The sequence below is a fragment of the Mytilus galloprovincialis genome, chromosome 3 (genome assembly GCF_965363235.1).
Source record: "Mytilus galloprovincialis chromosome 3, xbMytGall1.hap1.1, whole genome shotgun sequence".
Taxonomy (NCBI): domain Eukaryota; kingdom Metazoa; phylum Mollusca; class Bivalvia; order Mytilida; family Mytilidae; genus Mytilus; species Mytilus galloprovincialis.
In genome coordinates this window covers 10029347-10053019 of record NC_134840.1, presented here as the reverse complement: position 1 = coordinate 10053019, position 23673 = coordinate 10029347, and the positions used below count along the sequence as shown (strand labels likewise).

Below are 23673 nucleotides of genomic sequence, written 5' to 3'. Positions count from 1 at the left end.
TGGAATAAAAACAATAAGGGCAACGGCTGATGTGCATATACTAAAAACAAACCAAAAGCAAAGATTTATGTGTGTGGACCAACACAAATCAACAGCAACTACTTAGATGCATTGACTAAAAACAAATTAAAATCAACGAACCTTTTGTACGGAATAAAGCCTTGATGAAGGCAAATTACCATACAAAGCTTAATGAGCTTCTGAATAGTAAAAATCATAAAAGAAAGATGATAAAGAAAACCTAACTGTGAGTGGATCACCGGAGTCTGCTGCCCTGAAAGGGTAAAGTCAAAAGGTACAGAACATACAATGTTCAACAAGTTTTTAAATTGTAAGAATATGTATGTAGAGATTTATTACACTACATGTTATCTTGAATGATAACTCCTAAAATATCGTAGAATACTAATAGTCTTATAGGAGTATTACCATACATTAAATGATTATATTCTACCTGCTTCAATCAGTGGTTGAAAATGTTATTCATGCTTAGTTCTTGATGATTGTAAATCTAAATAAAGGTCTAAGATAAAGTCTAAGAATAAAAACAAAATAATATTACATGCCGTAAGTTTTTGTAATTTCCGATTCGTGAATTGCTATGATATAAAACATAGGACAATGGCTTTTCTTGTCTCGTCTTAATCTTCATGTTATCCGTGTCAGCAGTAGAGGATTAAGTTCCATACTTTGCGATGTTAATAAATATGTGCTAAGTTACTAAATATAGGTCTCTATTTATATATATAGTTTTACTTGTAAAATAGAACAAAAAACTTAATTGAAAACAATGTACTTATAACTAATTATATTGACTATATATACAAATTGTTTGATGAAATCGATTTCATTGGTTTATAACGGCATAAAACCAAGTTATGTGATGAGGTTTTGTCGGAGTATATGAACAGCTTCTCAATATAAGAATAAAAAGAGATACGGAAAAACAAGGTACGAATACATTTTTAACTTTTCATCTTTGTTACGTCATATCTGGTCGACAGCTTTATGTGAACTTTATGTGAAACTAAATTGTATTCAGATTTTGGATTTTAAACACATTTAATCAACATTGTTTTTCATACATTTGTATGATCTTGCTGTGGACCAATTTCATAGGCAAGATTTTAGCGTTCTGGCTAGATATGAGGGCAGGTAATTTGAACAATTCTACAATACAAAAAGCGCGAGTGACGTTTAAAAAAAGCTTAACGTTTAAAAGTTAAAGTCAACCACTTAACAAATAAAAATATATGATTATACAATCAACAAGCTAAGTATCTAACTTTTCTGTGTTGTCCAATCGTAAAACATTCGTACGGCGCATTTTCCATTGAATTAAATCAAATGTCAGGAAAAAAACATTCGAAAATATAGATGGAATTAAACAAAATATTCATGAATGATAAAAAGTTTCTATATATCCTTTAAAATTGTAGAAAGGAATACATATTCTCTAATTTTTGTGCTATTTTCACTTTTCCTGACCGGTGTGAGAAAAATATTTCTCCTCACTAGTGAAAAATCTGTTCTCGGCAAATGATAAGTCGAAATTTGATTATGACAAATTTGTTTTCTTCTGAATTTTCCTATTGTGACGTCATGAAAAAAGGCGACCATGCCTGATGACGTCGCATATAAAGAACACAAATTTCTGAAAATCTTTGAAAAAGAAGGATAAAAATCATTAGAGAAACAGATTCCTACACTATAACTCGTGTATTACGATATTTCTCCACTCTCGACAATTAAATTTTAGTTATTTAAAGAGCTCGGCAAGCCTCGCGCTCTAAATAATAAAATTTAACTGTCTCAAGTGGAGAAATATAATAATACACTTGTTGCAGTGTAGGAATCTATATTTCCAAAGCAATTGCAAATAAAGAAGTTAATAGTGCAAAAATAACACAAATTTGCAATTCTTAAAAGATCACCCCTTAATTAAAGTAATTGATCTTAAGGCAAAACATGTATCGGGGGTTACTATTAATAGGCATAAAAAATTATTTGTATCGTTTTTGGATCGATTCAATTCAATATTTTTTTTCTGATCTAGTTTTTTTTTTTTTTTTTTGAATTTTTAATGCAAATGTAATTTGATCATAACAAGATCTTTTCGTGATCCGTGGGTTAGTAGTGATACTCACCTTTGAGTTTTCATTGTCTGATGTAACAGAATGTAGGATAGTTGGCATACCCTTGCAAATAATCTAACCCATTTGATGTCATTGTTCTTATCAATAGAAACTCCACACAGAATACCCTTTATATGTTCATCTATGCGATTTCAGAGTTCATATAACGGGTAACCCAATAAGGAATTACCTTGCAAACTATCTCACCCATTCGATGTCATGGTTCATGTAACGGGAAACCCTGTGAGAAATTACCTGGCAAATAATCACATCCCATCGATGTCATGGTTCATGTTTTCTTCTTCCATTTACGTCTAACCTTAACAATCCATTGATTACAATTAATCACCAAGCATTCATTATCCAGCAATTATTGTTAGATAAATATTGAACTTAACACAGGGCATGATTAATGCAAACAAAGGATCGTAATGAGCAGAGTGGGAAATGTTTGATTTTTATTCATTATATATTTATAGTGGCATAGTTCTTTTTAAAGTGATGTGTGATTTTGTCCTGTATTTGTTTAATCTAAAGTTAATGGTCAAATCGTTTAATAAACTGCCACGTTAATTAGTACGAGCAATCATATTTTCAAAGAACCTGCTTTGAAACAACGAAAAGCAACACATTTCAAAATCTAAAAAAAAAGGCAGCTGATTTAAAGCAAGTTTTTCCGTGCACTTTTATCACAAACTACGGAATAGTATACGAAATAGGAATGGAGGTTGTTTTTAAATTATACCCATTTCAAATACTTGAAATAGTTTTATTACTTCAATCGTATGAAGTTTGGAATTATAGGATAGAACCGCGTGTGTATTATACCCGATATGGTAGTTGTATTGGTACGATAAGACCATTTAAAGATAAAACATTACGTCCAGTTGAGGTACTTAGTGGATTTCAATATGCTTCAATGAAAGGTAATAAAATGAGATTCATCCCACCAGCAAGTTCTCTGGAAAAGTGGCTTTTAAATAGAATATTTTCTGACAGGAGTTATCGCGGAGTATGTCCACAATCGGTTAATAGTGAAAGTCAAACGAAATTAGGCATTTCAAAACATTATTCAAACCGTTTAAGACGATTAGAACCACACGGTCTATATCAGAAAGAGGATTGCTTGGTGCTTAACTTATATATTCCAGTCACAGGTAAAGTTCATTCGAAATTAACTGATCACTTGTTTAAACAGAGTACAAGGTCGATGATTGAGAACGTATTTATACTTATTTAATTAAAGTATCAACAGAAGTAATGACCATATTGTCCATCAATGTTTTTCTTATACAGGACATTTGGAAAGTCCTCGTTTGTTGCATTGACTGTATGTATTGACAACATTTTGTCGTAATTTGGAAGATTCCATCAATTTACATATTCTTTAACATGTCTTAAAATTGAAATTGTTTCTTTTGAAAGTTAAAGTATTCATAAACTAGAGGCTCAAAAGAGCCTGTGTCGCTCATCTTGGTCTATGTGAATATTAAACAAAGGAAGCAGATGGGTCCATGACAAAACTGTGTTTTGGTGATGGTGATGTGTTTGTATATCTTACTTTACTGAACATTCTTGCTGCTTACAATTATCTCTGTCTATAATGAACTTGGCCCAGTAGTTTCAGTGGAAAATGTTAGTAAAAATTTACAAATTTTATGAAAATTGTTAAAAATTGACTATAAAGGACAATAATTCGTTAGGGGGTCTATTGACCGTTTCGGTCATGTTGACCTATTGTAAATCTTACTTTGCTGAACATTATTGCTGTTTACAGTTTATCTATATCTATAATTATATTCAAGATAATAACAAAAAAAACAGTAAAATTTCCTTAAAATTACCAATTTAGGGGCAGCAACCCAACAACGGGTTGTCTGATTCATCTGAAAATTTCAGGGCAGATAGATCTTGACCTGATAAACAATTTTACTCCTTGTCAGATTTGCTCTAAGTGCTTTGGTTTTTAAGTTATAAGCCAAAAACTGCATTTTACCCCTATGTTCTATTTTTAGCCATGGCGGCTATCTTGGTTGGTTGGCTGGGTCACCGGATACAATTTTGAAACTAGATAGACCAATGATAATTGTGGCCAAGTTTGGGTTAATTTGGCCCAGTAGTTTCAGAGGAGAAGATTTTTGTAAAAGTTAACGATGACGGACGACGGACGACGGACGCAAAGTGATGGGAAAAGATCATTTGGCCCTTCGGGCCAGGTGAGCTAAAAAAGTACATAACTATGAAAAATATTCTTGACCATTATTCAAAATTCTAGTTGAAATAAGGTTGCTAACATATACGTCTCTAGTAGACTGTTGTCTGTCTCATAGGCAATCAAACTAAAATTTCCTATTTAATGTTACGTATTTCTTTCAGACTTTTCTCTTCTGGAATTAAGCAATAATTCTTGATTTGATTTACTGTTGGGAAAGGGCCTTTAATTTTATACATAATTTACCTGAAATATAGGACGACCAGCATAATGTACGGAAATTTTGAATGTCACTTAAAAATGAGCGAATATTAGATTATAAATAGCAAAGATTGTTTTGGAACAGGCATAAATGCAACCTACGTACCTCTCCAATGTTGACAGTAACCTTACAAGAGGTATTTGAGATTTCTTCTCAATTGCGACTGTATACAACTAAGTATGCACACATCATATTAGGGACGCCCAAATGTAGATATAAAGGTACAAAAGCTTGAACTGTAAATTATCCCATTCTGTACAATTTCTGAAAGTGTCATTTTGAATTCTCATGGTTTGAGGTCGATGCATAGAAGGAGACACTTGTCCCGTCGACGCACCATGTCTTGCTCCTTTTGAAATTCATGCGATTCCTTCTGTTTTTGGTGTTTACCTTCAATGTTGGTCTTCCAAATGAATCTAAGGTAAACTACTGTTGCAATTGATTAAGGCAAAAATGTATATATCAGTATCCGGATCTTAAACAGTTCATACATACGCGTAATACTCGTAAAATCAAAATCAAAGATAAAACGAATATTTAATTTATTGTTTAAAAGTCCACCCCTGATTTTGTCTTGATTATTTAATCTTTAGTTTTATGTAAGCTGTTTTGATGAGGATCGCAAATGGCTATGGTGATATATTTGTATTTCTTCATTTTATGGTTGTCGATTGCGCCATTTGTATTTTCCTCCTATTTGGAGTCGTGTTTCGAAAATGAAATTAGCGCAACTTCATTGGATTAATTTCCTTCGTTAAAAGCCATTTCACCAATCGCAATGTTTTTGTTGTACTTTTTTTGGAACATTTTACCTAAATGCATTAGACTCTTAGACGGCGGATACATATTCATCTTATAAGGGCAAGACAAATCATATTTTCTCGTACGTAAAAGTGTAATTATAAACTTTTTAAATAAATTTGTGAAGGACAATTCTTAGACTGGAATATGGCTGATGTTATCAAATAGTGCATTTCTTTTTATATAAACTCATCATAAATACCAGGATTAATAAAGTACGATGTTGAAGTTGATTTTGTTACATTTCAGTGCTTCTGTTGTTCCTCTGTTTTCCTCTTATATTTGATGTGTTTTCCTCGATTTTTGTTGTAATCCAGATAAGGTTTCTCCCGATCGATTTTACCTTTTAAGTAGCGAAATTCTACTGTTGCGTTTATTTGATAGGTTTAAAATGCACACAATAACATAGTTATCATTTGTTTTGTAGGTAAGTGAATATCCAACATATATTTATATTTCTACATGTTCAGTTAACCAGGTGAGTACCGTTAACAAATTGATTGGATCTAAATTTTTATGTATACTGTAATTGTCGCACGATAGAATGCACGTTTGAGATAATGTAAAATAATAATACTATGCTTATGTCTGGCAACAAATACTTCCGATGATTGTTAAACATCATGGTAAACGGTATGAGTGTAACTCCAACTAAATTTGCTTGCAGAGGTTATCGATCAACATCAAAGAGTAGCGTTAAACCTCTTTTGTTTCTATATGTAGATTAATGTTACCACACGTGTACATGTATCTAAGATATTTTTTGATCGCTTACAGTTTTATTTCCCATCTGTGTTTTGTAATTTGTATATTGAATGCATTGTTCGCGTTAGAATTTTACATTCACGGCTATTTATGAATTAACTTCCTGGTTGATGTTTCAAGTTTCAATGAGCGCAAAACTTCTACTTCGTGCAATTACAGAGAAGCTAATGAATCAGTAAACATGCAGCCGTCAATTAGTGTCACTGCTCCAATCAAAAGAGATATTGCGTTTGTCTACAAATAAAGTAATTGACAGCAAATGAGTTAATTACAGAATTGCAATGTGTAAATTTCTACTTAAATAATAAAACAAGATTTCCTGTTGCCCAAATTAAGCTAGTAAAATTGATAATGTCATGTTCTACATTAAGAAGTGTGTACGCTTCCCACTGAATTTAATGTCACAACAGTGTCATTTGCAACATATATGTGTATTGTCTGGAATAAGTTTGGGAAAGTAGCTTCATTAGAATTTGTTTCAAGACTTTAAAAACCTTTTTATTGCACTACAAAACACAGGTTTTTATGTTGTTGGATTGTTGTGACTCATTGAATGATTTCAAAGAATTTATAAACAATGTAAAATAAACATAATTGGAACAAAATTATTTCCAACGACAACGTTTTACCATGGATGTATTAATTTGTTTTAACTTATTCATATGTCAAGCTCTAAATTGTCTAAAATCTAAATACAAGTTTGAATAAATATACAAGTTTTGCCATATAGTACCAAATGTACGTTATGTTGTACAAATATGTCAATACTCTAATTCAAAGAGAACAAGTCGTCATGCCATATATTGTGATTGAATAAAGATGAATGATGTTTACAATTCTGCTTTTTTCTCTCTGTGTAAATGTAATATATCAGAAGTGTCATGCAGACTCATTCAATATCTATGACTATTTATCCATATTAGTTTATAGATATTTGATCCAAATGTCTGATCAAAAACTGATAACATAATCAAATGAATTAAACAAACCTATAAATATAGGCTATCTAAATAATCTACCAATAAACAGTCATTAAAGAAGAGGAATTCATCTCCAAATTTGCAGAATTATACGTATATTGTTACTTTATTAAATAGAAACACAATTTAACTGGAAACAGTACAATAATTGTTCATAGTTAAAGAAGCCTTGTCCTGCATTTATTTGTCAATAGTAAACGTGTTGACTTTAATTAAGATGTCATTCTATCGCATTTGGAAGCCCATTAAATAAACATCATTCTATTTGAATTTTTGTAGAAATCTACGAATGCGTATGGCTGTAGTTGGAGGGGTTGTACTTGCACATTATATTTATTTATTACATAAGATTTAACATTAAGGAATGGATGAAAAGAAAGATTTGTAAAATGGACCCAACTTTCATATTGTGAACTTTACGTTTTTTCTTTTGTTATGTAGTAATATTTAAACGCCGCCTCTATATGGAGTAAATAAGAATTAATATAATACATAATAAGAGGTTGAATTTCCTTTCATCATTTCCTTGAACGAGGAATGTTATTTTCAAGAAGCTAGTAATCTCCTTTTGAAAGTTTGGATATCGTGATTTGGTTGACGCTTTTTTGAAAATCTGTCACAGTTGTTATATTTTTTAATTGCAGTAGCTATGGTATCGTCCTCTTCTCACTTATAAATAACAGAATTTCACCATTTCGGGTGCCACACCAGGGAATGATCTACCCATTCATGCAGGTCACCGGTGAACTACTCCTGTTTGGGTGGTTTTTGTGTTGTCTCATCCGATATTAGTTTCAATGCAATCTTTATAGACTGCTGTATGTCTTTATGATATTTTAATGTTGTCGTGTCGTGGTCTGTCTCTTTGTTTTAGGGGATGATTTCCTAGTGTGATAACGTATTTGTTATACACATTTGCAAGAACAAAACAAATTATAGATTGAAAACGTTTAAACGTATTATTTATTATTCATTTGATTTTGACATACACTATTTATATTTATATAGAAAGAAGCTGTTCATTAAAAGTGTATATCATGCATATGATAAAACTACTGTTTGTTATGTGATATTTGATAATATATCTATCACAAAAACTCAAAATTTAACTTTAGATAACGATTGGGGGTAGAAATAAGTTATCTCTTGGTTATTCTTTCCTCAGATTCTTTCTTATTGGTGCTTGAACTATATTTGATTTCTTTTCGTTATTATACGTTATTGTACAGCGTTACTTCACTAAAAATTTATATTGCATATCCACTGTAACAGTCTGTCAAATATTAAATGATAAAAAAAAATTGTGAAGTACATGATAAGAAAACGTGTTTAAAATACTGGCTTAACAGCAAGTAAAATTAATTAAAAAAAAAAACATAATTTCCCAACATTATTAACTGTGTTTTATAATAACTTATGAGTGGTAGAATGTCATTCATCCTATTAATTATTATAGAAATATCTGTGTTGTTTATACAAGACTTATTCATATTACAAACACCACATTTTCATCAATCACTTGAACTGAAAAGATCCAGGGCACAGTCATTACTAAAACGAACATTACGTTCAGAAAGGTTGATTGGGCAACTCAATAGAATAGTGTTCTCTACATCTAATGATTGTTAGAATCAGAATCGAATCTAAGATTTACTACATTAGTAAATACATTTTGGATCTTACCAGCTGTAAAGTCCAAATTGCAACTGGATATAAAACAAAAACAAGCTGTTTTGTTAATAATAATGAAGAACACAATATTCCAGTTGAAAGATACAATACTGTAGGACACAGCATTTCGTGCCGTTATATAATACATGCATATGATATATTCGCGTACGGCGGGATAGACTAACGAAAGATAAATCTCAATCTATAATACTATTAAACTGTTAAGTATACTTTTTTCAACATACTAAAGACGCATTTATTCCAATTAACTGTCAGTTTACCTAGACAATTGTTGTCATTAACTGCGATCGTTAATTTCTTTATGTCGTGCCTAAAGTCAATAATTGGAAGCATTTTGGTTTGATTTTCGAAATGTCAAAATGGTATTCTGGGGTCATATTGAAATCAGAACTAAGTTAATAGCCGTTTACACTAAACATTCAAATAACATGTACACTTGTGTTGACTAGAACATAAACTATATTTAACACCATAACGAAATAAGATATAAATATGAATTCGGTTATGATAGGGTTCATTATTCATCTTCCTGAATTCTCCGTTAAAAAATTAAAAAATAAATTAAGAAATAGTCAATCTACGACAGCTATAGTATCGATAGTCGATATATATATTGTATTCAACTGGTTCGTGTAGTAGTATCTGCTTCTGTAATGTTGATTTGACACCAATGAGAACAATGTTCCAATTAAAAAAAATGGGAAGTTACTGAGAAAAAACTTTACATTTCATTAATACATGTATTGCACGCACTTGTAACATAAATACGAGCATTGTACTTATAACATTTGTACATGAATCGTACGTTTTACATAAATGCAGGTACTGTACTTGCATAATTATAAAAGTTACAGTACTTTTAACACAATTACAGGTAACTTACTTGTAAAATAATACATATATCGTATTTGTAACATTAATACATGTATCGGAGTTGTAACATTAATACATATATCGGAGTTGTTACATTAATACATGTATCGTACTTGTAACACAATTACAGGTAACGTACTGGTTACATAAATGCAGGTATCGTTCTTGGAACATTGATACACGTATCGTACATGTAACATTAATTAACCGTACTTGTCATATGAATACAAGAATCGTACTTGTTACATTGTTACTGGTATCGCACTTATAACATTTATACATGTATCGTACTTGTAACATTAATACATGCATTATACGTTTTAAATATATATAGTTATCGTATTTATATCATTGATAGGGGAACTTTACTCTTTACGTCATTTAAGGTATCGTACTTGAAATATCAAAAAAGGTATCGTACATTTTACATAAATACAGATACCAGATACTGTACTCGCGTCATCAGAAAAAGTTACAATACTTTTAACATGAATTAATTTTTTAAAGTGTTTTTTCTTAATTATTCGTGAGTACTCTAAATTACTAATAGGTACTATAGTTTTTCATTCTCTGATTTGTTGTTTAACCACCATCTCAGGTTTGATAAATCGCTCACACATATGTGTTTAACCAGTCCACATTTTGATTTAGGATTATAACAGGAAGTTGACTGCTGGACTACTAATTTTGACATTTTCACCTATTATGTCTGTTTATTTTTATCACACATTGTTGTCATTATATTGAAATTTTAAGGGACTGTCACACAAATGAGAGGTTTAGATAGCTATACAACCAGGTTTAAGCCACCATTTTCGAAGTACCAAGTCAGTAATATGACAGTTGTTATACATTGATTACGGACTTTCAGTTCGGTAATTTTATTAGTGTACTAATTTCTAATTTGTTTATACCTCTGCAAAGCCAGGAATATATTGTAAAGTGGTTAAAGTTGGTTGCACTTTGTCATAATTGCTTTTCGGTTAACCTAAGTGGCTTAAATTAGGACGTTAGTTTTTCATTTTTACTAGAACACACCCGTGATATCGCGGGTCCGTGACTGAATTAAAGTAAATAACTATGCGCAAGCCTTATCTTAGTATTAGTACTGTCATCTGATAAAGTCATGCCGATTATAAGATACACAATTTTCTCTGCTTTCAAATCTTTCTGTTTGAACCCGTCGAACTGGAACTTATCAATTATTGGTAATATTAAATATTTGGAAAACAAAAGGTCCTGAAATGGAGTATTTTTTAATCAACAGCATTGTCCTATATTAGTTATAAATAAAGTTGAATTCTTTGATTCGCTGTTTTACGTCATGCCCGCTAACAAATTGAAACTTATTTTTAGTCCAGATTTTTAGTATTCGTATTGTTATCTTAGAAAGTCTTACGGATTAAAATACTACAATAGGTAACAATTTGACAATTTAGTAGGGTCAACCCTGTGATTATGACCCGTTTATATAGCATATTAATCTTGAATACACCGTTTGGTGGTGCGCCTGTCAGATGCGGAACGTACAGATAAGGTAATAGGTAACAGGTGATTATACTATTGGTATCGGTATCGGACTCGACCCGGAACTTCCTAATTATTGGCGATATTAATTACGTGGAAAACAAAAGGGCCTGGAGTGGTGTAATTTTTAATCTACACCTTTGTACTATATTAGTTGTATATAAAGTTGAATTCTTTGATTCGTCGTTTTTACGTGATGACGGCTGACAAATTGGACCTCGTAATTTTAGTATTATAGATGTTCATGGCAATAACGATAATATAAAAACATGACATTTTACCTGAGATGTTTTGTTGTACATACATTGATTTTATAAACTGTTTTTAAAATAGAATGATTGGTATGGTTGAATTTCTTAAGAGTTCTATATGGCATATCCACCCTACGAAATAAACACAATAAATCTTTTTCGCGTAATTCGTTGATTTACTATTTAGATCTTTTCCCGGTAAAACAAATCTAATAAGCTGCTTTTACCAATTCATTCGTAGAAATCTCCTTAGACGTAACAAAAGATTTCACAGCCTTACTGTTAATAGTCATTTTACAGTTACAAATGATGTAATTGTATTCTTGTGTCTATTTCGTATTCCTTCTAAGAGAATTTATAGCCGGATTCAATTACATAATCCTTGGCCACTAGTTTGATTTATATACTTTTTATAGCTCACGCTCTGATCGCTGACACAATTCTAAAGTTCCCAATGGAAACCATGTATGGCAACTTTCAAATGTCTATTTTGGTGTAATTTACTTGCTACGTAAACGTATATTTACGTATTAATAGCTTCATAATGAGGAATAAATCCGTCGTCATATGCATTTTAACAAAATTTTGTTTTAATACGTTAAACGGAGAACAACTTTCGTTGTACCATGCATCCTTTACATACAAGGATATAGGAATTCAATAAGTTTCAATTAAAGCATATCAACACGGAACTGCAGTACATCGACCTTATTTGTCATTACGTTCGGCATACAGTAGATCCAACAAAGACACAGAAATCTGTAAATTGTTATTATAATTATGATAACTTTGATGAAAATCGGGCTGACTAATATATTGAACAAAACAAAAGAAAACCTGAATTTTAACTAGTACACGAAAATAGTTATGTTTTTGTCTCAAGTCATCCCATCATATTTCAAAACAACGGCAATTACGAGTTATTAACGATGTAAATCAAGAGGATGTAAGAAATAATTGTCCTTATGCTTTCAGGTGGTTTACTAGATATTAAATGGAAATTAATATGCTGTCGGGGGTTATTTTCTAGAATTATTAATTGAACAATTCTAGACGGAAACATCTTGAAATTGAACGTATGTAGTTCCGTTTCTCTTAAAATAAATGTTTTGAATTGGACATTTGAATTTTTGTTTGAACATTTCTTACATCAATCTTAAAGATACATTAGAGTCTAGCTTTGTAAAAAAAAAATTTTTTTTATTTATTGCGTTCTTCTAAGGGGTTGATATTTATATTTAAAATCAGCAATAAGTATAATTTACCATAGACCAACAATATAATAATGAACATTTAAAGGCATCAGCTATCGTAAATACTAACAACCCAAACATAAAATTCCAGTATGAGGTCATACCCTTCATGCACAAGAACACGTTCAAATGCATCAAGTATGAGCTATGAGCAATAATCCCTGCAAAAAAATATAACCAAACATAATAATGAATATTAAGCAGAAGCAGCTCACAAACAAGCAAAATTTCAAACAGTGTAAAATATAAAGGCATACCTGTACCAAGTTAGGAATATGCCAGTTATTTTCCATTCGTTTGATGTGTTAGAGCTTTTGATTTTGCCATATGATGAAGGCCTTTCTGTTTTGCATTTTCCTTGGAGTGAGGTAAATATATGTTATGCTATTTTTATACACACGGCCCATGTGCCTATGTACGTGAATACATTCTGCATCCACGCAGGATGAGCAACAAACCTCATAATCAATATAAAAATAAAATGATATGGGATGATTTCTGTCTACTTGTACCGTAGATCAAATATTGTAAAAAAAAATTATGAAAGCTATCTTACAAGCAATTAAGTTTTTGTTCTGATTTTGAAACCTATACATAAGCATTAACAGAAGTGTGTATGCTTAGAATATATGATAATTTGCCTCGGTACACAATATAAAAATTGTTTTTCGAGATCTGTTGAAAACCCATAAATACTTCTCAAATAAACGCGATGTTACAAAACTATGCTTTGTCGATAAACATAAGAATGTCGTTCCATATGAGATGTTTACAGTTGAATTAGAACAAAAACGTTTATTTACTTATTATTTTTATACAGATATAAACCATTAGTATTTAACATTCTAAAATTGATAACTTAATCAAATAAAAAACTGAATAACATGTTACTTTAAAATGTTCCTTGTATTACTAAATGTTCTTTAATTTTGTTTCTGTGTACAGATTGAATACTTTTCATTCCTACTACAGTTCAAAAGTTTATCATATTTCTTAGTATGTGTTTTATGGGATATCCAATAATTTTCTTAATGTCTTGAAAGGTTTTAGACGAATAAATCATGCTGTAACGATATTATTGCATAATGACATCGCCACAAAATATTGATTTTGTTTACTATTTGCAGATGAAGGCATAGAATTAGAACGGAATTTATTTTTTATATTTTGAAAATGTGTTTGATTATGTTTGCCTCAACATTGGCTTAAAGTACATTGGACATTACAATTCAATTATAAAGACGTCACAGCAAACAGCGAAATACATAATTGTCAGACGTAAATAACATATAAATAAACAATTGAATCAGAGTCAGATATGTTACATGTACATACAAATCAAAATTGCTAAAAATCTTCTATAGTATCTTGTAGCCGGTCATTTTGTGAATGAGTTTTCAAGTTAATAATCAAAGTTTTTCAGAATGCAACAAAAGCCAATTACAGTGATAAGGCTGTTGGCAGATAATGTATTTCATCATTAATTATTTAATCCAACAGATGATATTCTTTAAATTGGAAACCTTGTCCTAAGATGAAACAATCCAATAAACAAAGGACATAGTAATGTTTAAAAAATGAATGAGTTTAGTTTTCAGTGTCTTTCTGTATTTACTGTTTATTTTAATATTTTGTAATCGCTGATGTAATACTGATGTAAATATGAAACACATCACCTATAAAGATCGTTAACCGTAACTTGTTTAAGAGAATAATTTTCGTTGTTCGTTATTATTTATCTTTAAAATTTCATTCTTTTGCGATTGCTTAGATTAAAAACTTTTAGACTATGTCGGCTCAAAATATACTAAAATAAAAAAGAAGATGTGGTATGATTGCCAATGAGACAACTATCCACAAAAGACCAAAATGACACAGACATTAACAACTATAGGTCACCGTACTTAAAAGACAAATCAAAATATCTGCACAAAATTAACTATTATAGATGTTATGACCAACCATCTGTAACATATGAGGGAATGTAAAATTAAAAAACTTAAACGGTGTAAAAAATATGAATTAATCAATATCTATAATGCAACTAGTTGTGTTTATTTCCTAGAAATAGTAACACAGCTATATTCTGTGCAATGTCAGTTTCATCTTTGAACACTTTTTCAACAGTCAGGGGTTTATAAAGGGATGAATATAAGTCCGAAATTTGTGTTACAATTTAAATAGCTATCAATTTATTTATTCAAGTTGCAGTATACAAACAATATTAGGTCAATGCGAGAAAAATATCAACTTTTTTGTACTCGGCGCAAAACTTGGGGAGGGTTTGATAAAACCTCGCCCTTTTCCAGTTTCTCAGCCTCATACAAAAAGTTGATATTTTTCTGACATTGACTTAATATTGTTTATATATCCCAAGAATGCTATTGACCATAGTTATCATTAGTTGTCTGTTATTTCCCAATTATCAAAATTTTATCTGTACAGATCATACTGAGGTTATTTAAACAGTAACCCATGCTCAGCTCATTGTGGGTAACGATTTCATTTTGATTTAACTGATACCGGCGTCATACATCAGCGTATAGCTCCGACGTACGCCGAGCGTGTTAAAAAAATCATGTACGCTGCCAATATGCTAGTAATTTTGGATGCATTCAACCTGTCAATCATATCTGTAGCGTTTGTCTAACGTAGATGGAATGCACGCTACGACGGAAAAACATGTCTTGAACGTATTTGAGACGCCTCCAGGTCGTATAGTGGACGTTCTATTATGGGGTGTTTGTTACAAACACACCCGCATACGTTTTAAATAAAATCAAACGATCTTGAAGCGTATACAACATGCCCACGCGGGACACACTGTTGAGCTGGATGTTTATTTTTGAAATATGTATTTCAGTTTCAGTTTTAATGTTGATTCTATCAGAAATAGTTTTGTCTATCCTTTTTGCAGCAAAAACATTGTGTTTATCTTTTTAATATTCTTTCAGTCGGTCAAATATTATGGTTATATAATTTACTTATGAGTTTTATGTAGATAAAAGTCTAGCGTAAAAAAATATAAGCCAAGTATATATGATGAGTTATTACCGATGGTTTTTGTTTGTTCAAGGCTAAGACTGGAGACATTACAATGTAACAAAATTGAGTTTGTATAATTCTTTTTTACTAAATATGACCCTATCATGTATTTCTACATACTAAATGCCACGGGTGTAACTGTTAACGTAGGAATTGATGACTCTATCGGAACACTTACTTTTAGTCCTAGATTTCGTTTTTAAAAACTAAACCGATTCAATTTTAGATTTGAAAAGTGCGTTTAGTATAATCTATAAAATGTTTTTTCTTTTAGTTACTTCTTGACGATTGGAAAACGGATTTTTTTTTCAAAATCAGAATCTTTGGCCTCTGCAATTGTAAATAGAGTAAATCATAATTATGTTATTGACAAAGGAACAGGTAACGTGATACTATTATAAGAAAGGTTACTATGAAGGTATACTCATGCCGAAATTGATTTCTATTTTAATGATATTATATTCAAGTTTATTCATATGAGGTATATCTTTTTCAGTTCATATGATATCAGGGATTGTGTTTCTTATCTTGATACCTTTACAAAGAGTTGCTCTATTTAAGAAAGCTATTGTAAACTTGAAGTCATCACCTTGATAGTTATACTGGAACAGTCTTGATTTGGTTGGCCGTAATAGAATAACTTGTCACAGATAAACATGGATCTTATCTATATGTCGTAGCCTTAATCCATGCCATGGTCTTGTTATCGTTCATGGCATCACATAATTAGACTTTTCAATAAATGTTTACTTAAAATGAGAAAAATAACAGGTTGTTGTGGAGCTGGAACGGTTTACCAAGCCTGAGAACATTAGATTGATCATCCCTTGTTATTTATTGGTTTGATTTGCTCAGACATTTTTTCTATGTTATGTTTTGAGGACTGTTCTTTTTGAGTATTCGTCGATTTCGTATAAAGTCAAGTTTTGTCAGAGTTCTTCTGGTGTTTCTACTTGTTACTGTTTAGTGTCTTCTGTTTCTGATTATTTGTAAGAGAATATTTCATTGCCAAGAAAAACTAACTTTCTCCTTAATATCGATTATAATGTCAATTACTGTTGATAAGGCGGATATATTACTGGAGTTGAAATTAAAACAGGAAGTTCCATTAATATTTTAGTACCTCTTAACATTGTCTCATTTGATTACATAATGTAAAACGTTGTCTCGTTATAACGTTTAGTGTCCGTTAGTCGACTTAAAATAACCATAAAAGATTCAAAGATGATCTTTTTGCATGCAACAGCATGATTAACCTTTGTAGCATGGCTGTAATTTTTTAATTTGACATGATTGATGACTTTATATATTTCTCATCAAATTCATATTGTCAATTTGTAAATTTAAAAGATATTTATATATTTTTGTTTTGTTTTTAATATATATTTGGAATTTATGTGTACATTTGTACGTGCATTGCACTAGATCTTGATTTTCTTACACTCTTTATATCTCTCTTTAATGAAACGTAATATAACATTTAAACCTACAATCAAAGATGCTATAATATTTGGAAAACGCATGATGTTATTAACACGTGGTTAGTTACTATATGTATATGCAAAATCGATCTAAAAATTCGTCTCTGGTGCCTGCATATTTAAAAGAATTTGGTTGCTTTTCTTATTTCTATTTCCTTTAAAAAGAGTTGCTCCATACTTTGAATGACAAAATTATTTTTTTATCTCTTCCTGTATGATGTTAACATTCTGACGTCAATCACGCGACTTTACACTAGAGTTGATGTGAACCTTGCCATTCAGTCACAGGACTTCAAATGTTTCACTCCTTTATGGGTTGATTTGAAAAATTTTTATAAGTAAGCAATGAGTGTGGTTGTTATATTTGATAGATGCCTTTTTTATGCTTCTTTCTTATATATTTGTTTGTTTTTTTGTTCTAACTGAAATTGTGACACGGTGATGACTGCTGTACTCCTATTTTGTTTCATTGTAAATATAATGGAATGTGATGCCACTGTCATACAAGTGAGAGCTTTGGCGCTATTAAACCAGGTTAAATCCACCGTGTTCTACATTTGAAAATGCCTGTACCAAGTCAAGAATATGACAGTTGTTGTCCATTCGTTTAATGTGTTTTATCATTTGATTTTGCCATTTGATTGGGGACATTCTGTTTTGAATTTTGCGCGGAGTTCACTTTGTTTGTGATTTTACTTTTTAAATGTTTAACAAATCATGTGGACCTTTGATAATAAAAATTCTACTAAAATGGATTTTTTTTCCGGTCTTTTTAGGTACGATCAGTTTGTCACCGTTTGTATCAGTTTTTGGATTTCAACGAAATGAATAGACTAACATGGATGCAAAAACATAATTTGTCGAAAATGCAATCGATGCAGTACAATTAATTTAATTATATCAATTCACCCTCCTCCCGATTTATTCTGATCGTCATGACCTGTGATAATATATGATAAAGTTTTTTTTTTAAGATTGCAATTATTAATCACAACAAAATATCTATTCAAAGGGTCGTTTGATTAAAGATATCGCAGAAATTCTTATTTGTGAAGTTTGAAGTGGATATTCAAACCGAATTTACAATTTTAACCAACTCTGCGTTAAGGAGTGAGAATAATAAACATATAACAAAATGATGACATTGACGATGACACCTAACGGACGGAATGTTGCATGTTATTTAAACATTTCTTTAGTTTAAACATCTTTCATTGTTCAAAAATGACAAATGGATTAGACACAAGTTTTCCAACTTTTCTTTCCATAGGGAGTTCACAAACTCAATATACACAAACTAAAATAACAAAACATAAAACGCTTGTTAGCTGAAATGAAAATAACCCTTTAAATTTTGTTAGGATGACGTTGATTGTATCTTTAGATAACAAATGCATAAGACACATGTCGATGTCAATATCGTCAATTTTACTTTCTTCCCATTCATTGGAAAATTTGTCACCTTAGAAAAAATAAAAAATATTCTGTTTTTTGAGTTGTGGCCTAAATTTAGGTTTTCTTTTTATTTTATTTTCAGTTTGAAAGTTTGACATTGACTGGATATATATTTGGATAACGCGGACTATGGTCAACGATTTGTATGTGGACAAGTGTTCAAGAAGTGAAATTCAGCATCTTAGTAAGATTATAATATGGAACTATATGACCCTTCTAGGATCAATATAACCAGGACTACATTGTTCATGTTTATGACGAATAATATTATTTTGGTGTTACAGACTGTGATTTTCATCAGTCAAGTTAGTAATATCGTATTGTTTTTTTTACAAAAAATTTAGAACAACAAATGGAAAGGAGTAGAAACCGAAGTGTGGAATTGTAATGTTTAAACTTGCTATACAGAATAAAGCTTTGTTGATGGCATATCTCAACAGAATAACAGTTTATCAATGATATCGATAAGCTTTGACAGTGACTTCGAAACAATATTTCTTGCAAGTTGTGTCTCATGTGTTTTTATCAAAATACTAAGGAAATTTAAGTTGAGTGAATGACTCTTAAGGAAAATCGCTGCTCAGTTTTAAAATAAATAGCTTTCCATAACATTAGTATATATTGATTTATTGAGGAATAAAAAAAGCAAAAAAAAAATAAAAAATAGGGGTCAATGTGCTTGTTTTAAAGATATTAACCATTATATTTTTGGCGGGAAAATGTTCTCTCTTGATTTTTCATAGTTTTATCATTGACCAGTTAAAGTTCTCAAAAACTATTAAAAAAATACGATTTTATAAAACTTTTACAAAAAGCTTACAATTATGCATGTACAAGATTTATAAAAAGAAAAATCGGAGTCCATGGGCACATTTTTTAAACATTCAAATGAATAAAACCAAAGGATTTCGAAAATCTGACAAAAAATTTCAAAACATGACAAGCAAACATACTTAATGAACTGAAATGACTACATGTATCTTAATTGGTAATAAAAGATAAAAACAATGACGATGTAAGTCATCTTCAGTGATTGTCTGAGTTATTTCTTCCGTTTAAAGTAGCACTGTCCAGTTATTTCGATCAAAATCAATGTAGATATGTTTCTTAAAACAAAAAAGTTGGTTTCACTAACCTGTCCTAAGATTTATTGTCTAAAAGTCAATAAATAAGAGGCAGTTATTTACCGATGTTTAAATCTAATCAAAACCGAGCGAAACGAATGAAGGGAATTGCATCTAGCTCCGAATGGAACAAAAAAGGTGCTTTGACAGTGTATTATATCATGTTATACCTGCATAACCATCTGCTCAGTCACAATGTGAGGACATGAAAAAGGTTAAATCTTGTACAGCAAAAACATTTTTCTAATGAATATTTACACTATTTGTCATAAGTAGTTTTTCTTCTCTCAACGACGACAAAATAAAAAATCCCAAACATCAAGATATAAAGAACCCAATAATGAATAGTGTAAAACAATTCAAACCGGTGAACCTATGTTTACTCTAATAACATTTGTGTAGTTTTTCATTTGTTTTTTTTTTCTAAAAGATTTTGAGTTCATACTTTTTTGAAGTTTTAAAAACGCATATTTACTAATATATAGTAATTGTGGTTTTGCTATGAGTTACAAATTATTTTATGATACAAATACGGATTAAAAAAAAAAACAACAGATCACTCATACAGATAAGTTTTGTCTTTAACGCCTAGCTCTGGAGATGTAAAGAAATAATAGCACTAAAAATTAAAACTCATAAAGGTGAAGTCATGCGCTGAAGATGTGAAGTGCAACCTTTTATACACATTATGGAATAATGAAATAACTTCATTACGTGTTCTCGGTATTGAACGAAATACGTAGTTGTTTTTATAATTGATTAATTTGCCTGTAGCATTTAAATCATACCAGAATTGAATATAATTAAGTAATTATGTTTACTAGGTCATATTAGGAAGAAAAAGGTGTTAAGAACAACGTCTTCAGACTATTTTTTCCCTCTTTATTAAATTTCATTCCAACAAAAGTCACATTAGTTTAACAGTTCCTTTGAGTATTGTTATGTTTTCTGTTCGCACTGCATGATGTAAATGTTATCAAAGGTTACACGAATATGCCGACGGAAACGTCTGCTTTATGTCGAGACAACAGCATGTTAAATTCAATACATATTAAACATACAATTGTGAAATCAGTTGAAGGATGAGAGGAAAATAATATAGTTTGACATTTTCAAATACATTATATAATGAAAAATAACTGGAGTTGTCAAAATACTAGACATAGAAGTGCGGGATACTCATTTTGGCCACAAAAACACCATTACTCGACTCCTCTAGATGACATGCATATAACTTAAATCTAAAAACAATCAACAATGAACAACTTATTGTCCATATAAAATGACAGGGTCCATGCTTAGAATGTGATGGAGTTTGACCAGTCATACGTCTTCTCAAATACTTCCATATCGTAAAAGTCAAACACATAATGTAAATCTGAAAAATTCCCCCACCAGCATGATGAACTCTAACTTTAACAAGTGAACAATGACGGCATGTAAATTGGGAGACAGAGTCAACAGAAAATGACTTGATATAGTAATGTTCAGAATAATAGACGTGTTTCAAATCAATCTGAGCGTATAAGACTAAATTCAGTTACTAGTTTTCATTCAGGTATTATGTACTTTCGCTCATATCGTGTCAGTTTACATACTAATCGACTGCAGTGATTCGGTATTGTTTAGATAATTTACTTGAAGTCAATTTAGTACTGCTCGGATTGTGATACGACTGTCATACAAGTGAGAGGTTTAGCTAGCTATAAAACCAGGTTCAATCCACCATTTTCTACATTTGAAAATGCCTGTACAAAGTCAGGAATATGACAGTTCTTGTCCATTCGTTTTTGATGCGTTTTGTTATTTCATTTTGCCATGTGATTATGGACTTTCCGAATTGATTTTCCTCTGAGTTCAGTATTTTTGTGATTTTACTTTTTACAGACAATTCAGTGTGTTAATACGAGGTTATAACATGTAAAAGCAAATAACTGCAAGTCTGAAAATATACAGAACCAACTTTTTAATTGAATACAAGCGACTTGTCTGTAAAGTACTGAATTCAACGCGATGATTAAAAAATGACTTAATAATTTGTTGTTTAGTCAATTGGTTCACGTTCAGGTCAAATTGACGGTTTTAGATCTATGTTGTTTTACTAGTGCGCGCGTGATATTTAAACTTTTAATACATTGTCGGACCGACTTATATAGCGCTTTGTATGCACTCTAATTTTGTTGTAAAAGTCTATAAGTTACCAATGATATCATCAGATAATACCCCTATTCGATCAAATGCAAAAAATTATAACAACAGAAAGAAGATAAATAGGTCTTAAGAAAACATCAAACGGAAAACAAACATTTATATCAACATCAATAACAGATGTTTGTCGTGGGTCTCTATGTGAGGATTCTCACTATGCATTCCTATGTGTATGTAAAATATAACGATGTCAGAATGGATTTGACAGCTAGTTTAGGTCACAGTATAACTCATTACTTCAGGTCATCATCTTTTGATAAAAAAAATTAATACGTATCTGTCGAACTCTTATGTATCATTTCATACTAGATTACTGTAACCAATATACGTCATTGTATCAACTTCTAGCTTTGAATTTCATTTCCCAAACTTTCTTGTGGTGTTTTTATAATTAATTAGGCGTTCATTAATATTGGCTCAAACTTTTTATATTCTTTGTATGTGTATTCTCATTATATTTGTGAATAGGAAAAGGGCTTATTTTGGTTACTTCCGGATCCGTTGAATTGATTTCTCATTGACCAATATGATTGTGATTACAATGATTAGAAAACAACCCGTTCTACTTTCTGTTTCACATCCATTACAAATTTCGAAACGAAAACAAAACTAGCAAGAATGAGAAGAAAAAACACTTTTAATCAAAAATTATTTGAACCAAATTAATCAATCATTACAAAAGTAACTTTAAACTTTTCATTGATGATTGCAAATTGTCATTTGTTTCTTTTAAGATGATGTATATTTGCACACGATATTGCAAGTCAAGTTACTCATCACTCTGAATGGGATGCGAATTAGCATCAATGAATGTCTAGTCAAAATAAGATATAAAACTAGTCCAGGTTTTATTACTTTTAGAAAATATATCAATTTTTGTATCTGTTGCAATGGGTTTTATTAATATCCAAACCAGAACGGAAATGATATTCCGAATTTTATCAGTTTTTGTACTTAACATGTCATTGATGCTTTCAGACTTTTTACATCTAAAAACATAAATGTCAGCTGTAATTGGGAATTATTTCAAATAAAGAGCAAGTAAAAATGGGAATCAAAAATGTATATTAACAGTAGTAAATACTGAATAGAAAACGTTTGTTTCTTCTATACTTATGTAGTGACATATACGTAGTATTGTTGTTTTTCTCTTACATTTGAACCTCCAGTTAATAATTCATTTCTGGACAAACAGACAGACAGACAGACAGACTGTTTCATTATCATAGTCCAAAATATTCCATATGAAACAGTATCATATATTATAAAACAAGTGTAAAGTCCAAAAACATATTTTTATCTGAGTTATAATATTGGTATCCAACCACAACTGACTTATTGACACTTTCAATTTAATATTATTATAACCATTCTTTAAAAAATCATAATAATTCACGAAGAAAAAAAATTTGCATAGAGTCATGTAAGAAAATTGAAATGCGTCATTATCATTAAAATCGTTGATATTTGTATTACTTGCTTGAAGATGGTGTTTTGCTCATTACAATAGAAGGCACATCATCCAGCTTGCTAGATCATTCTTGTTGACATAACAGCTACATATTACAATGACCGGTATGTTGTCCATATCTAATCATTTTTTTTTATA

General features: G+C 30.7%; 1 long non-coding RNA gene across 1 annotated transcript in view; it reads left to right on the top strand.

Annotated features, from left to right (window-relative positions):
• The window catches only part of LOC143067162 (uncharacterized), a 98454-nt gene extending 78693 nt beyond the window's left edge, over window positions 1-19761 (top strand). Inside the window, exon 2 of the long non-coding RNA XR_012975865.1 lies at window positions 18815-19761. This is a non-coding gene — a long non-coding RNA (uncharacterized LOC143067162). The remainder of the gene's footprint in view (window positions 1-18814) is intronic.
• The last annotated feature ends 3912 nt before the right edge of the window (window positions 19762-23673 follow it).